The sequence below is a fragment of the Echiichthys vipera genome (assembly GCF_963691815.1).
Source record: "Echiichthys vipera genome assembly, chromosome: 22".
NCBI classification, from domain to species: Eukaryota; Metazoa; Chordata; class Actinopteri; order Perciformes; family Trachinidae; genus Echiichthys; species Echiichthys vipera.
Genome location: NC_139847.1, coordinates 18,776,251 through 18,794,481, shown reverse-complemented (window position 1 = coordinate 18,794,481; position 18,231 = coordinate 18,776,251). Strand labels below are relative to the sequence as shown.

The following is an 18,231-nucleotide window of genomic DNA, read 5'->3' as shown; positions in this document are numbered from 1 at the left end:
CTCAGTCTGAAGCATTATGAAGACTTCACACTTGAATCAGATTGGACTTCACAGACATGACTTGGCATTTGAGACTAATGCATATCCCTGGTTTAAGAAAACAGTCGTGGCTGTTATTTATAGGGTCTTACCCCCGTGCATTTAATCTGTAGGGTCAATGTCAATCAACTTGGAGTTATGAAAATAACCATCTGCACTTAGTTTGTGCCTGATCACAAGCCACAATATCAGTACTGGTCTTCAGCAAACGCCAATAAACTATACAGTGTATGATTAGAGCCACACTGATATATTGGTTAGCCAATATATCAGTGCGACTGTGGCTTAGTGAGGGAGTGGGTCGTCCTCCATTCGAGACATCGGCGGTTTCGATCCCCCAGCTCCCCCAGTCTGCATGTCGAAATGTCCTTGGTCAAGACACTGAATTGCTCCCTGTGCTGTGGTGTGAATGGTTAGATTAGATTAGATGGTATGTAGATGTCCGCTACCATCAGTGTGAATATCTGTGTGAATGTGACAAGTAGTGTGAAAGCGCCTTGAGTAGTCAGGAGACTAGAAAGGTGCTATATAAGTACAAGTCCATTTACCAAAATGAACGGCAGATCACAGGCAGATTGGTATCTATTGTTGTTAGGGTCGTCAAAAAATTGACAGAAAATAATCAATACTGAAAATGAGTATTGAATTAGATAGTAACTTCAGTTCAGTATTCAACAGTGCAGCCTCCTCCTCCTCCAGCTGACCCGGATCATCACCCACACAGAAGCTCCAGCTCGTCTCTCTGAGCACATGGACGCTGGTTCATCACGTTATCAACACTGAGCTGGCTGAACACTCAGAGCTGCTGCTGGAGCACCTTCACCACCAGTTTAAGTAGGAAATGAACAATGCTAAAGTACCGTTTGGAAGTATTTAGCATACGAAGCTAACGAGCGGGGACAGGCTAAAGATGTGAACCAGTAGCACAACAAAGATGCAAAGCGTCTTAAAGACTGACAGCTGGGTTTTTATAGTGGATTCAGAGTCAGGAACACTGACGTATTGAACAGTTAATACTAACTAAGCAGCTAACATCATCGGCCCGTCTAAGGTTCAAAGACGTTCATTTACCAGGACGACACAATCATGTGTGAAAAGTCGACCAGCAACGAGACAGAAGCAGTGGTTCTGCTTTACCAACTCTATTTAAGAGTCCATTTAGAACTGAACATGGAGCCAAAGTCCCAGAAACACAAACGTTTATGTGCACAGAAACCCTGAGCTCTACAACCCAATCAAACAAACACATGTGTCATTTTTAGATATACACCCTACAGTTATGTGTGTTTTTTCTGATTTTCACTACGTCAGACCACTTTTGAAGAGTTTTGTTATTGCTGTTATTGTTCTCATCTTTATTACAAAAACTCTTTTCTCCCTGTGGCATCAAAAATCAAGTGTTGAGTATTTTCCCGGGTATCGGTACAGACTATGAAATCCTAGTATTGTGAGAATCCTCAATAATATCAGCATATATGTTTTCTGATATGCACCATTATAAAAAACCTTTCTTACACAACATATAATGCAGAAAACAATGCTTGGGGGGACTGAGAAATGGTTTCATATAGATATTTATTTGTATTTTATTTATTAATAATAAAATTGACTGATACTGAATAAAAGATTTCTTTAGCAATTTATCTTTTTGTTTATTAGTTCATGTCTAGAATTGGTTGAGAACTTGCTAAAAATGTCCCTTCATCGGCCATATATCAGAAATCTGAATTGTTTCCCCTTAAAATTTGTATCGGCCTCAAAAATCTCACATCGGTCGGTATGACCACACAGACACAGTTTAATACTGAGTGAAGATATCAGCTGGACACACTTTAACCACTGTTTTCACTTATCGCTCTTTATCACTTCTTTAGTTTGTAATTATTTTATTTCAACATGCTGCTAAACTGCACGCTGCGTATTGTTGTATATTGTATTTACCTACGTTTAACCACAATGTCTGTTGCACTCTGTCACATCTAGTTAATTGTTTAATTCATTTGATGTTAGCTTTATTTTGATTTGATTTATGTTAGCTTATTGTTACTCTGATCCTTTCCCATCTTTGTATTGAAACTGTTGCAAAATCATTTCCCTCGGGATAAATAAAACTTCTTGAATCTTGATAAAGTTTGCTCTGGATGTACAGTAATGGTAACATCATGGGACGTTTGTTATAGGTAAGACAATAGGATGAAGTGGCCAGGACACATCTTTTAAGGATTTAATTTGGGAAACAGTAAAGAGATTCAATCTGCGCTTCACTCACACTGTTCCTGTTGGACGCCCATTGATAATATCACCACGCTGTTTATTTCAACGTGTGTGTGAGGGGGAAAGAAAGGTGACATCGCCAAAATAGATCCTCTATACAACTAAGAAGGAGTGTGGTCAGAAATAGTACACACACACACACACACACACACACATACACACACAGACACACACACAGCTGCCCCCTATCCCTTACAGCACCTCCAAGCTAATCCTGTCCCTATGACAACCATACATTGCAAAACATAAACAGGAGCCTCCGACCTGACAGGTGGGAGACAACTGTCTCCAGGCATTGTTACACATTTATAAGCAAACACAAACTGGGGTCTGACACCGTGTTTGTGAGAGTTGATTGCAGCAGTGTAGCGTATGGTAGCATGCTCAATGTCGCTGGATGTGGGGGCAGGGGTGGGGGGTGTAAAACGCAGACGGAGCACACAGTACATCTCAGAGAGCAATATCATCTCATATACGGAACAATGTCAATACTGAGGCTTTATTTTGATGAGACTTTTAAGGAGGGCATTGGTGCTTACTCAGCTGGTAGAGCGCCAGGACGTGTTTCCATCCACCTGTTTTTATGCACACTTTCAGAAGGGAAACACCTGAAAACAGTCCAGTTTCTAAGCTTTGGTGAGGTGGAGTGCTGAGTGCCCTGGAAACTGAAGTGGTGAAGATGAAGCGTGTAAATAATTAGTCTTAATGTCACTGGTATTGCTGTGATGTCTCGTTTGAAGCCTGAAATGCTGAATCTCTCGTCTGCACAACAGATTTACCCTTGTGTGCTAATAAAAGAAACCTTGAACCTTGAACCCTTTCATTCTCATACAGGCATGTGACTGTAAGATAATTAGTGTAGTTATTGTTAACCTCGTTTTAATTGAAAAAGCTGCTTACATACATTTTTCTTTTGTTCGGTCACACAGTGACCTTCATCAGGACCTGTTAGCTTAAAGGTTTTCTGTGTAACTATTATGTCTTATTGAAGGCCTATTAATAATGAATGGGTTGTAACATAACTTATAAATGAGACCTTCCCTGACTTTCTCAGTTGCCTATAACAGCCTGTGAATTGACTTCCATGAAAAGAACTTGGGATGAATTCTCTTGAAAAGTCAGGTGTCCCTTGCCTCTCTTCAGCTCCGCTTCAGCCAACAGTGTGCAACATTAGCTAACGTTAGCTCAGAAACGGAGTCCGCTAACGTCAACAAACAACCAGCACCCACCAGCTCTGGAAATGGACCTAAGGTTGGTGGTTGTCCGGTTTAACGGCAACTACAGGTTTGCTGATCCAGCAGGGAGTTGGACTCAGGGCAGTCAGGGGTCGGGGCTGGAGTTTAGGCTGGCTGAGGGTGGTGGGCTGCCAGCCACTGCAGAATGCGGAGGATCAGCATGTGTGGACTGTTTTGTGGTGGCACATTGCAACCCTTCTGTGATTTTACCTGGCTAATGTTAACTTAACTTAGTTTGCTTGCCAATGTGGATGAATTGCTAGCTAGCGGACGTAGCAAAGTACTGTCTTGAGTGGATAATGTTAGCTAATTCATCCAGACTCACGAGGCTTTTTGAAACAAGCAATGCCAGAGCCATGCAGCTTAGCTAAGTTACAACTAGCTGGTTCACTTTAGCTCGCTCGCTAACATTAGTTCACCATAACCTAAGCTAAGGTTGGCCAACTGGTTGTGGCTCAGCACTGTGGCATGAATCTGCCGTGGGTTGCTTCGTGGAGTTGGCTAATGGAGTGATTTGCAAACAGTAAGCTAGCGTTATTCTAAATATGATTGTATTTCATTTTACATCATTATACAAACATGTGCATGCTCATGCCTACGGAGTGTGAGCAACAGGATTCTGACTGCAGTTCACTTAACAACCACTGGTGTAATAATAAGTGTTTTAGGTACTCAAAGAACCTACATTTCACTACCGGGGGAAGCAGCTGCGTTACGGGCCTGCACTGTAATATTTGTGGTTCGGAGTTGTGTTCCACGTTCCTGTTCTTATGAACGCCTTATAGACAGCCGACTCACTTTTCCCTCATTTGTTCTCCTTTGACTTATGGACTACTGCTGCTGTTTCATCTTCAAGGCTTTTCACTGGAAAACCATCAGAAGGCTTCTGTGTTGAAGTCCTATCAGTCCTACTGTACGGCTGTAATAGTCCTTCTTAGTTAGTTACTTAGTTCATATAGTTGTTGTCACATAACATAACCATCCCGCGTGAGGGGGGATACTCCCTGGACAGGACACCAGTCTATTACAGGGAACATAGAGACAAACAGAGACAGACAACCATTCACGCTCACATTCACACCTACGGGCAATTTAGAGTCATCAGTTAACCTAACACCTGCATGTCTTTGGACTGTGGGAGAACCCGAGGAAAACCCACGCAGACACAGGGAGAATATGCAAACTCCACACAGAAGGGCCCCAGAAAGGATTGGAACCAGGAACCCTCTTGCTGTGAGGCGACAGTGCTAACCCTCACATAACATAGCAAACGTTACACTCTACAATGGAAGGACTCTCTGTCTGTCTGTCTGTCTTTAGATTTTCTCGACAACTGTTCATCCAAACGACTTCCCACTGGGCGGATGTATTGCAGAGGACCTAAGGAAGTGCAATGTTGAATGAGAGGGGCCCTCTATTAACTGTCACACCCATAGACCGTATATAAAGATGGATGATGTGTCTCCTCTGACTGTACAAAGATGAAGCCAAAGCATCCCAGATATGGCCGCCGCCATCTTATCAGTTTGGAGTCTGTGCAGCAGTGCACAGGCGGTGGAGTCGCAGTCAACAGTCAATCCCAGCTGTCAATCACAGCTGTCAATCAGAACATTTGGGTCGCTCTAGTATCAAATAACTAATTACAAACACATACATCAACATGATAAGAACTACCAGCAACCATCTTTGGGAAAAAAATATTTGATGTGTCTCACTAACATGGAAGGGTTTGGACCTTTATGATGAATCAAATAAAGTAGTGTAAATGTGTTTCTATTGTCTTTCCTTACAACATTGATATGGATGTTCACGTCATTCAGCACTCTGCCATGGTGGTTGCTCCAAATCAGACCCAGCCATGTTCCACCACACTTAGTGCGTTTACATGCACATCAGTTACCCGAAATTGCTATTACCCCGGTTAAGGAAACAATCGGATTATTGAAGTTCCCCACATATACATGAGAGGGGATTGAATGACGGAGCAACTCAGCCTCCAGTACAGTAGGTGGCGCTCCGCCAACATACCGCTGGACTGAATGCGGCTTTATTTTCCGGTTCACCTTTGTTAAAATCACAAGTGGGGGGAAAACGGCCGACTTTAGGACAGAATTACGACAGAAACAGGTTTTCTTGGTAGTAATGTTACTTGCCATGGTGCAGTCCTCCCTTGGTTTAAAGGTAACGCTCTATTGTGGTTGTTTTTTTATTTATTCTATTTCCGGGTCAAAAGCCACCAGCACATGCGCATTACTAAAGGAGTTCTCTAGGTCTGTTATCAGGGGTATGAGAACTCTGATTTTACCCGGGGATACGGTGTTTACATGGTGTTTATGATCAGGTTTTTAAACTGCACGTTTTTTTATTCTATTGTTAATTGTCTGGCACCAATGACTGACAATATGAAATTATATTTACACTGGTCTACACTGCTGAAAAATCAAGGAAGGACCTCATGTAAGAGAGAGGGACGGGGGAGGGAATGGAAGAAGGAAAGAAGTATTTTTATGGTGTGTGTGTGTGTGTGTGTGTGTGTGTCTGAGCGTATGCATCGCAATTATTTATAGCAGTGACAGCTGCGTGGCGGGAACAACAGTGGGGAGGTAAAAGAGAAGAGAGAAAGAGAGCAAGGCTGTTGGGAAGTGGAGAATGAGGATGCTGGAAAAGGAGAGGGGAGGATGAAAGAGGTGACGAGCCAGTGAGCACAAAGTCTGGAGGCTTGTACATACTATGCATGTAATAAACCTCAGTTTGACAGGTGCTCTCGCAGTCCTCTACCACAAAGACTGCAGTGGGCCTTGTTTGGAGAGAGGAGGTAATTTATGCCAAATAGTGAGAAGTTTTAAGGTGGGAGGATACAGATGTTGACATCTAACAGTGAGCAGTGCCTCGAGCTTGGAATACCTAGCACATCAAGCCAAGTGAAGAATATAAAATTGAGTCTAATGCTTCGATCCAGCTGTTTTATCCTTGGGTTTTACTGGCACAAGCATGAGGCATTCCAATCTGATTTGTTTTACACAATTCACGTGTTTGAAATGACAGTCCACAGGATATTACTGTCTGTCATACATAAGCAATATATCTGTTGTTTTCATAGTGAAGTGACTGTTGAACTTTCTTTTTTTCATTTTAAGGGTGGGTTCGGTATAGTTAAAGGTTTTTATTTGAAGCCTACGGCATTGTTGAGCACTGCTCTACAAACCACACACCTCTTTCATTAGATATTGTCTCCAAATTGTTCATCCCTGTGAATTATTATTATTATTGAATTACCGTGCCCATCCACTCTATATTCTGTTGATGTGTTCCATGAGAAACAATGACAAAAGAAGGTCAGAGCTACTAAACAAATTGACAATATGAAAATGTTCCTATGTTCCAAGTGTTTTAATAAAATACTATAAAGTCCTATGGAATTTTCCAATGTTAACACGTGTTTAAACACCGCTAATCGATATTTTTTCATTACCAATGGATCAGATGACTGTGTGTAATGTGAACTGTGTTGCTGAAGCCACATAGAATTATCCCCAGCTCTGCTATCTGCTTTGTGCCCTCTTTAAATTCATTTTCTATGGTTTTACAGCCTGCAAACTCTTTCCAGCAGCAGCAGCAGCAGCAGCAGCAGCAGCAGCAGCAGCAGCAGCAGCAGCAGCAGCAGCAGCAGCATCAGCAGCAGCATCATCAGCAGCAGCAGCAGCAGCAGGCAGTGGAAACCGCTCGGATGAACCCTCTGTAGCTATACCTGCAGACAGACACACTCAACCGCTGACGTCGCTCTATGTCTGCTGGATGTAAATAGGCAACGGTTTGCCTACACAAACAGAAATGTTTTTGTAGATTTAGGGGGAAATGCATGCTGGGACTTGCCATTCTTTGACAAGACTTCAGGAGGATGCACACAGTCACTGCACCTGACTATTGTTTAACAAGAAATACTTCCTTGTTTTGTCACAGAGTTAGCAAAAAGCTAACACAAGTAGTTTTATCAGCAGTTGGGAAGGTGTATCAATACAGACAGAGGGAAACATATGGTTTGTCTTTGTTAAGCAATTTCACATAATTAAAGTCATGACAAGTGAAACTACGTTCCACCGTTGATCTGGCTGCTACATATTTTGCTCACAACCTGCTGAACATTCCTGAACGTATTTTCAACACTATAATAATATATTCCAGTCAGTAACTCGGTGAGGAGCGAGAGCACACCACTGTACAGGAAAACAAAGTGCTGAATCTAACACATGAAACAAAACCCGAGCATCATTGTGAAACAGAATGCGGCACAATAATTGTTTTATAATGATTATCTATCACTGGATTCCAAAATTATATCTAAAAATAACATTTGATAAATTGAGCAGTCCTCACTCAATGCTCATCATTTTCATCTAATCAATTGTCTTTTAAGTTAATATCTAGTTAAAACAATGGTGATTGATCATAGGGCCCACTAATGAGAGCAGGTGTTGCTTTTTCGCGGAGTATTCACCTCTGTCTGTCTGTGGAGACATTCCCTCTCTAGATGTAAATACGCCGCCATGTTAGTGACGCTGCTGACAGCTGTTGGTCTCCAGGCCCACCCATACAGCCTAAGGGCCGAACTTGTCACTAACGGTTATGCTGCATTCACTTGTAATCGGAAAACGGGAACTTCCGACTTCTGAGTCAGGCTTGTAGTAAGGGCAGATGCAGCAAATGTATGCGACTGTGTGGATTTAGGAGGGGAACATATAGGGGACGGACTGGAGGTAGAGAGGTTAATAGGTTGATAAATTCAATAAAGTTTACAAAAGAGCCAAAAAAAGAAAGTCAACACACAGAGCGACTGTAAACGTGACAAGATGGAGGCTCACCTGCAGTTACATCTTACTGCCAAAGAGGCCGCTAGACCCAACACATCTCAAATCTTATGGATTATGACTTTCATTTAGCGCATTCAATTAGAATGCTGAACCACTTAGCAGGTGTGCTATATCTCGTTTTAATGGACACCCTGCAGCCAATCAGAGTCGAGTATTCACCCAGACTTGTGATGGTGATCCCTGAGAAGAAAGGAGGGAATACAAAACAGAGCGGAGAGTTACAGTGGGTGAGGAAATAAGAGAGGAGGACCGAGGGGAGACACTGAGTGGAGGGGCCTGGGACCGGGTGGGAGAAAGTGTGTCACTTCTCAAATTAGACCGAGGAATTTGTGTATGAAGTTCACAGGAGGATTGGTTTCAGTGGGGGCGGGTGCAAGTCATCTGTCTCTCAGTATAAAACACTGGACAGACAAGTCAATGTCATTGTATGGAAGACCCGCTACAGCTGTACACTGTATTTATCAATGAATCTGAGAATCACCTATTTATGGAAAGGGTAGACTAAAAAGCATCCAAGCGTAGCTTTAGAGATTCACTGGGAAAGCACACGTGGTTAGATAATTACTATTTATAGAAACAACGTTCAAATCACATAGGAAAAATAAAGACGTTCCGAGGCAAAACTCAGCAACAAAATGGGAGAGCAAAAGTCTCCGGTGATTTGTGACTGTGATGCTGAGGAAAGAGAACGCAGGAGAAGCTGCGATGGGCAGACAACAGGGAAGAGAACAAAGCCTGGTAGCTGACATGCAAAAGCCATGTTGTTTAATGTAAATTGTGTGTGTAGGTAAAAATGAACAGGACTGTGGATAAAATAAACCAACCTGCCGTCATGGATGGACTTTGATACCCAAATTCAAAGAGTCTGCTGTAGTCTCTTTTTAAAAGTCATTTTGTTTCTCTTTGTTGCCATCTTATGTCCATTTTTAGCTGTTTTGTTTGTCTTTGTAATTGGGTTGCCTCCCTGTGACTGTTTTTCATCTATTTTTAGACATTTTACGTTTCTAGGTCATCGTTTTGTTTCTCTGTGGTCATTTTACATCTATTTTTAATCCGTTTGTGTGTCTTTGTTGTAGTTTCTGTCTCTGTGGGGGTCGTTTTGTGTCTGTTTTTTTAGTTATTCAGCGTCTCTTTGTGGTCGTTTTGCATTCCTGTAGTCATTGTTTGTCTCTTTGTGAGCAGTTTTGGTCATTTTGTGTAACAATTTACGCCTTTACGTCAGCCTTTATGGGTCTCTGGCCTTATGGGCCCCTAGGCCTGTGCCTGGCCATTTCAGTAATCCATCCATGCTGCCAGTGCACATTTTCCTTTTAGAAATCCCAAATCAACTCTGCACATGGATCGAGCATAAATGGTCAATGTAAAGCCCCTCGTGATACTGACACATAGAAATGAGCTGCTGATCAACACTTCTTTACGCCGAATCATGTCAACAATGGGAGGAAGGCAAGAAAAGGAACAATTCTGACAGAAGTCAAGGTGAGTTCACACGCACATGCATGCACGCGCACACACGCACACACACACACACAAGAATACCGAGAGTTCAACACGTTGCTTCTGCGGTTAAAGCAGTGCGTTCATCACAGACAGAACTTGAAAAAAGTGGAGGCAAAAAAATGATAATAATCTGCCACTTGCGTGGGAAAAGCTCACTTCATCAGTTACCACAGTCTGTCCGTCTCCTGTGCACTCTGGGAGGAGGAGAATGTGACGATGAACACTTTCATCTGAATTTGATTGAAGATTTGAGTTGAAATGTACTTATGGAACAGTTATGGCTCACACTAGCACAAATAACGCTGATGATTTCAATGTTTCAATGGTTCTGGTACTGAGCTTTGGGGATGCAGAGCAGGTACTGGTATGCAAACTTGTTTTACGGCAGCCATTCAGTATGCTGCTTCAATATGATCACCTTGAGGTGTAACAATTGTAGGCTATACTGTTTCTCCAGTGAATTTACAGAATATGTATCACAATGAGGGATTTCAATGGTTAAACACTTACGCATGCTGGTCTGCAGCTTAATTTGCATATGTGTGACCACGACTGTCATAGCAGCTCACTAGCTAGCAGTCTGAGACAGAAGGTGCTTTGGCCCTGGTGTCTGGCTTCAGTATAGGCCCTAAACCCCGCCCCCTCTACTAACTAACTAACTAACTCACTAATTAAAGGTTATGGAGACTCTTTATTAAAAGCTTTATTTAAAAATAATAATAATAATAATAATAATAACAACACACCCCCGGGGCGTTTAGAGGGGTACAAATACACAAGAGAAATAGTATGAAGAAGATAAAGTATTCTTAGGTAACGGGGCAGGACTAGATAAGCTTTTGCTTCTCCTGCTTTCCCCTTGGTCGTGTGAATTGTAAACCAAGATAATGTGTGATGAGGATTTATATAACTGACATGCCTGAAATAAACGAATAAATAAAAAATGAAAGTATTGCTTTTCAATAAAGAAATATATTAAGTCTGAATGCATATACTGTATATTTTTTTTAATTTTGACAGGTTTGACAATGACTTTCTGTCACGTTCTGTTGTCTGTTGTTGCTACGGAAACAAGGAATCATGTTGAGTTGAGAGCTAGCTAATGGATTCCACAGCACTCACAGAAAGACTTACTTACCAGTTGAATACTGTTTTCATATTAACTGATTAGTCGAATAATTGTTGTATGATTCATCACTGACATGGAGCGGGCTGATCGCTGACACACTCGGCAACAAACCTGGCAACCCGCTGGAGTTATTTTTTTGTTGTTGCGACTACGATCTTGAGACACTGGATGGCGGTGTTCTGCTCATTCTCCATATTCAGCCTTTAACAAACTAAAAACAGAAAGTAAAACAAATGTTCCTCATGGTGACTGCCAATAAAGGTGTTTTCCCTTGTGTTCCCTTTTCTTGTTCATTTGGTTTTTAATTAGTGATCTGATGTCTATAAAAATAGGGTGAAACGGCATGATTGACAGCTGACTCACGATTGGTGGGGCGGGTGGACGTATGGACGTAACTTCGATGACTTGACTCTACTGCCTGATCCTGCACAGACTCTAGTTGGGAAATTACAACATGGCGGCGCCCCATATTTTGTTCTCTTTTGCACAGTGGGAGGAAGTGGAGCTGCGTCGTCCATCGTTTTACACAGTCTGTGGGCTAATCCCTTCACTTTAATCAGGTGGCAAGCAGAACCACAGGAACTTGGCTTGGGTCATTGAGGCATTGTAGTACATTCACGACTGAACACCCACTAACATTATGATTACTTGCATTATTCTTACTGCCCACCTTCATGTTATGGTATTAAAAGTGGCATAAGCTCATTCTAAGACTAAATCTGTACCCCGCACTAGTGAAGCATCTCAGCTCTGTGACAGGCAGACAGACTGGCAGCAGGGGAATCACTGGAATTTTCCATATCGCAGTTTGGCCATCTAATGTTTCACACAACGCCGCCATAACAAGACATAAACACTCACACACACACGGGCACATGGGCATGCACACAAACACGCAGTGAGAGGAAGAGTAGGGCTCATGATGGGAAACGTCTAAATATGTACAGTAAACGTCTGAAATGAGCCATCATCAAGGCTGTGTCTGAAACCTCCTCTACTTTTATCCACATAATGAACCTCTCAACCGTTTCTATTTGGACGTTTGAGAGCGCTACACTGCGTCCATGCAACACTGTGAGTGTGGGGAAACCTTTAATCCTGAACTGAACCCAAACTCAATGTCCATAAATGGTCCTGGACCCTGTTCTTCCAGAGGATTAATTCCACCCTTCTGAATGTCAAGTGAGTAGGACCTTTTCAGGGGGCTTGACAATACCCTCATGGTTCCTCGTGCCCTGTTCGTTTAGAATTCAGGGACATCCTACTTGTTCCTCTGTATATTATTGTGGTAACTGTTGCAGAAGTATGCGGCATCATGGCAGGATAACTTGTTACCATCTTCTCATCAGACCCACTCATCCGTCTTGAAACACGGAGCCTGTTACCGTGGTTTGCGGTTTGACATTTTTGCTGTGTCATCACCATTCATATCTATAGACCACCCGGCAGAAACACCGTAGCGTGCTCGCCCTGCTGTAATATAAAAATATAATGTAATGTCCACTGACTGATAAAAACAACAGAACAAAGAATAGAAGGCTGGACTGAATTTGAAGTTGTCTGAGTGGTCACCGACGACTCAGCGAGTTAAAGTGTAATAAAAGTATTGTTACACTCCCAGGACCCTACATTCACATTCTATTGCTTTTGTAGTGCCTTTCACACTCTAGTCACACTCACTCACTCATCTTCAACCGCTTGTCACTATCGGGGTCGCGGGGGGGGCTGGAGCTGATCCCAGGGCCAGAGGCGGGGTACACCCTGGACAGGATGCCAGTCTATCACAGGGCACATAGAGACAAACACAGACAGACAACCATTCACACTCACATTCACACCTACGGGCAATTTAGATTCATCAATGAACCTAACACCTGCATGTCTTTGGACTGTGGGAGGAAGAGAGAACCCAGAGAAAACCCACGCAGACACGAAGATAACATGAACACCACAGAGAAGAGCACCAGCCGGGATTCAAACCAGGAACCCTCTTGCTGTGAGGCGACATTGCTAACCACCACACCACCATTCAATTCAATTCAATTTTATTTACAGTGCCAAATCATAAAGTGATCTCTACATATAGAGTAGGTAAAGACCACACTTTATGACTTAGTTATGGTTTACAGAGAGTAGCAACAGCAATCTTTAGCACACAGTGGACACAAAAACCTTCCCTCCAACAGGCATGGACGTCAAACAGACCCAACGCTATGGAGGACGGACATCTGTCTTGACACATCTCATTTCTATTTCACTGTATGTTTTTGTTGGGTTGTGTAGGTACTGAAATGTTTTTGTCATTTAGTAGGTTACAGCATTTGTATAGCAGCGAAAAACGGCTTTCGAAGCAGTTATTTTTCATGTCAGAGAAGGAAATGTTACAAATAGTTTCATAAACTTGTATAATTTAAGTTCTGCTTATTAAAAGAAAGTGCAATGTAATGGATGATTGATTTAAAAACAGTTTGGTTATTTTTGTATAATGAAGATCTCATTCATTGCAAAAGGGGGAATAAAAAACAGCAACAACAACAACAACAAAGCATAAGCATCAACACCGGCCGTCCTTACCCCGACCCTTAAAGTAGAGCTCTATTTTCTCTTCAACAAAAGGGCGCCCAATGGTGCCAAAAGTGCCAGGTAAAGAAGTCAAGGGAACACTGGAGAGACACGGCTCTGGGAGTCATTGTGACTGACGAGCACTTCACCAACTGGCCCTGTGAAACTTTCTAGTGTGACCCAGCCTTAAATCCAGTTTTTCCTTGGCTCCTCTCTAGAACACTTCTATCTTAATCCTCTTTGGTTCATTGAGGAGGCTCATTAGTTAAAACAATGACGGCTAAGCTAAATACTTCCATTATTGATTAGGCAATTTAAAGTCCTGTCACCAACATACACACTCACTAGTCGGATGCTAACAGCTCACACACCCTCTGGTCTGACGGTGGTAGCCGTCAGAGGTATGTGTTAACTTAAAGTGACTCATTTTACTTGTGTATTATTCTTTGATGAGGCAGAAGGTTGGAGGTGTGTTGTATTCACAGCAAGACTACACTGCACTGTTTGATTCATTTTAAGTAGACTTTCTATATGCTTTTTACTATTTTTATTATTTTATTTTTATTTTATTGTCAACAAAGAAAAAACCCGACAATGCGTTTGTCCAACACTTTCTGAAGTCGAATACATTGTTGGGTTTTTTCTTTTAATGGAAATTTCTTCAAAATGTCGGACACTGTAGTTTTGGACAAACACTGGTCAACAGGAGGAAATAGTGTCTTTATTGGGGACTATTTTCAGCAGCGAATGAATCCACATTTGGCGCTCTACTGAGTGTTTGGGGCAGCAGGAGAGAAGTGTGTGTGTGTATGTGTGTGTGTGTGTGTGTGTGTGTGTGTGTGTGTGTGTGTCTGTGTGTGTGTGTGTGTGTGTGTTCCTGAAGGGAATAGTGGGACTCACTGGAGTGTTTCAATAGTTTCTAGACAAAGAATGGAGCTCCATGGCACAGAGGAGGAATATATATCAGGCTTTGATACACACATAATACTGTGTGTCAAAGTCTCAGTTGCAGTTTATAAACAATAACATCCGAATACTAACCACAGATACCTTTTTTTTTTAAAATGGCAATAACTTTCCTGATATACAGCGCCATGTATGAGCTCTAATGATGCCCCAGATCATGACTCTGACCGGTGTGTGATGTGGTTTTACATCATCGCAGGCACAGTGCTGGTTGACAGCAGAAATCTAACATCCTTTTATGGTTTAAAGGCCATCTGGCTGGTGGCAGAGTGTTAATGTGGAGAATCAGCCCATACAGCTACAGTATAAACAGTCCTTTTTCTGCCCACTCCAACATTTAAGTGTTCACTGCTTTCTTTCCTGACACTTAACCCACCCACAGGCTGTGCAGGTTACAAGTCGAGCTGCACACAACACAGCCCCTGCAGTAGCACTGTGTAGAGTGGAAACTATCAAATGCTAAAACCAAGTTAGTACATGGTTTCAGTTTAGCAACTCTGCAAGACTATTGTTATAATGATAGCTCAGTCATTTTGCTGATAATATGTAACACGATCATATGAAAATCATCCACAAACAGAACTAAATATTCACTAAATGACAGCTTTGACATCTTGTCCACGTAGGGCACTCTCACACACTGTGTCAAGTAGGCAGCAGAATTAAATACGTCATATCAGATAAATGATGATATACAATAAAAACACATTTAAGGAGCGTTAAGAAAACTATAGCTGGAGGAGCAAGGAAGGGTTAGTGGAGCGGGGTAAATCTGTTTGCGTCTCCACGGGTCAATCATTTTAGACATATTCTTAAACCGACTTGTAGGAAAATCACCCACTGTGCATGAAAACATTTTCAAAGACGAAGAGACGTGATGTGGCGCAAAACACTGTACCCAGACACAGAAAGAGAGGACAGCAACACTGGCAGCAGCAGCAGCAGCAGCGAGAAACGAGCAGCAATACATGGCATTTTTCTTTACTTCAATGTTCATACTCTCAACACTGTGATGATTAGGATGCATCACATGATCAGAGCTGATAGTCTGTTCTAATATTAAATATAAAACATCATTGAAAATAAGACAAATGTAGACTCCCACCAGTCTTATCCTTCGATAAACTAAGCTTGTCCAACAGGCAAAGCAGCGTAACAGAACCCCAGGGTGAAAGTACCGGAGAGCAAAAATGCAGAGTCAGAATTCACTTACTGAAATCGCATGCAAATACATATTTTAATAAATGAGTAAAAGCCGCAGCATTGATTACACTTTGGCAGTGACTCCACTGAGAACGCACGTAAGGAATGTGCGCTGCCAGCTGCCAAGACTGCATTAACTGTTATGACTTACAGGAGCAATAAATTCAGCCTACAGAGCAGCGCAGCAGCAGAGAGGGAGGAGAGGCAGGCCGCTTTCTTTGAACCACACAAACGGACACACTGACGTATCATCGGCTAGCTTCTCTTCAGCTTGTCTATCCGCTGACCAACATTCAGCATCCCTGGACCTGGTTATGCAACATGCAACGCAGGTGGAGCCGAGATCTGATCTGCCACAGCAGACAAAGCTGTTTGAGGATCTGAGAGATGAAACCCAATATACAGGAGAACGCAGCTTCTGTCATGAGGAAACTGTAGAGAGGGTTGCACCTATTTTCATTATCGATTATCGATTAATTATGGTCCATAAAAAGGTGAAAAATGTGTTTCCCAAAGCCCAGGAGGATGTCCTACAAAGTCTTGTTTCCTCAACTCAAGGATATTCCGTTTACTGTCTCGATCAACGTAACACAATACGGTTAAGTGACTATCAGAATCAAAGAAGTTGATGATCAATTGAATGGTTGACAACTAATCGATTAACTGATTAATCGTCCAATCGTTGCAGCTGGAATACAGTATCTGACCACAGGCTGGACTACAAATGCCTGTCAGTAGATAACAATGTTAACAAGAAACAACATTGCCATTGATTCAAATATCGAATTATGGTTTTGTGCATTTCATAAGGTCCAATACTGGGCGGTGCTGTTGACTTAGGCGCTATGGCCATTTTAGAAACACAAAACATTGTTATAAATCTATTTAAAAAAGGCCTCAGCAATAAACAGCTGCGGTTAAAGCATTTCACCAGCAACATAAGATTGTGCCTTCTGCAAACCCACACGTATGCAAATGTAACAGTGGGAGTGCGCCTGTGTGCGCGACGGACACGGAGACAACGTGGACGCGTGTAACCAAAGAAGACACCAACAACACACAACAGTCACACGCGTCTCGCCATTGAGGCGCGTCCCACATCCGACCGCCTCCTTCCCCAGCATGAACACGCATCCCGCCGCGGTGCGTTCAAACACCCGCCTCAGAGAAAACACTATGTCGCACAATTCAATTCACTGTTTCAACAATTTAATGTCCCTTTGTCGGAAAACAGACAGCCTGTAGACGCGCGGTACCCGTGCGTGTAGTAGGCTACCAAGACGTCCACCTGCTTTTCCTACAAGCTTTCGGTGAATTTCCCTCGACGTGATGGTTTTTCGGAGGATACCTGTGTGCCGAAGAGACCCGCCACTCCTGCGGAGTCAGGGTGGATGTACAGCCGGATTCAGTGAGCCGTGTAGGGTCGCTGATAAGCCAGAGAACCTTAAATTACCCGAATATTGAGTGGACTTTGGTCTGGCTAAATGTTGGAGAAGCGCACGTATACAGTCTGACCTGGTACTGGTTCCGTGGAGCTGGATAAATGGCTAGTAACCATGGCTACCGTTGATGGGGCCAAAGATTAAAGGGCACCGCGTCAATAGTGCGCGAGCTAAATAGTGTTAAATCTGCACGCGCGACATGGGTTTGCAGCTCTCGCGCTGTAAAGTAATGGATGAAAGGGAAAAGCCCGACAGCAGGGACTGAGTAAGAGGTCGGCACCAGTGTTCCCGTCTTACCTGGCTATACCCCCGCGGAGCACACCCGAGCCGACCACCCTTTTCTCCCCTGTCTCGCTCCGCTCGGACAGCGAACACCGACACCGGACTGTGGTCTGTGGGCGTGCGGAAACGTTTCCTGAATGAGAGGTGTCTCCGGCCGACTGTCAAAGACGAAATGTCGGTAGTGCCTCCTCCCAGCAGCAGCAGCAACAGCAGCAGCAGCAGCGCGTTTACCGAACATTCGCTCGGCCGGACCGTAAAGCTGTGACGGTAGGGGGAGACTGCTGCTAATAAATACTGCTAGTAAACATGGAACGGGCAGCTCTTCTCGCGAGAGCACAAGTCCCCTGTCAAACAGGAGCCCACGGACGGTGCCTGTGGTGCCAGAGTTCTCTCTCTACATGACAGGTCCCGAAGCCAGGGGTTCGATACCCGGCGTCCCTACTGGAGGAGTATGCACAGATTGTGAGTAGAAGAAGAGAAAAACCAAACATGAATAGTGTCCCCAGTTTAGCTGTTATAAGCTGTTAATCACACTAACTACGGTCTACAAACACTGTTAGTAAGCGGCACAATAAACTTACAAAACAGCACAAGATGGAGCACAAAACCAAAACAGGTAAATCAATGCTGTAAAGTCCAACAGCGGTTAAAACTGTTCATAACCATACACTATATTATGATGTCTACTTAGCACTAAAATTAGACAATTTATTTATATATTTTAATATCTA

The 18,231-nt window shown here is 42.9% G+C and overlaps 1 protein-coding gene across 1 annotated transcript in view; it reads right to left on the bottom strand.

Annotated features, from left to right (window-relative positions):
- ache (acetylcholinesterase (Yt blood group)) overlaps window positions 1-17,741 on the bottom strand; it is a 35,109-nt gene extending 17,368 nt beyond the window's left edge. Inside the window, exon 1 of the mRNA XM_083937586.1 lies at window positions 17,516-17,741. The gene's annotated coding sequence lies outside the window, so the exon portion shown is untranslated. The remainder of the gene's footprint in view (window positions 1-17,515) is intronic.
- Between the last annotated feature and the right edge of the window lie 490 nt (window positions 17,742-18,231).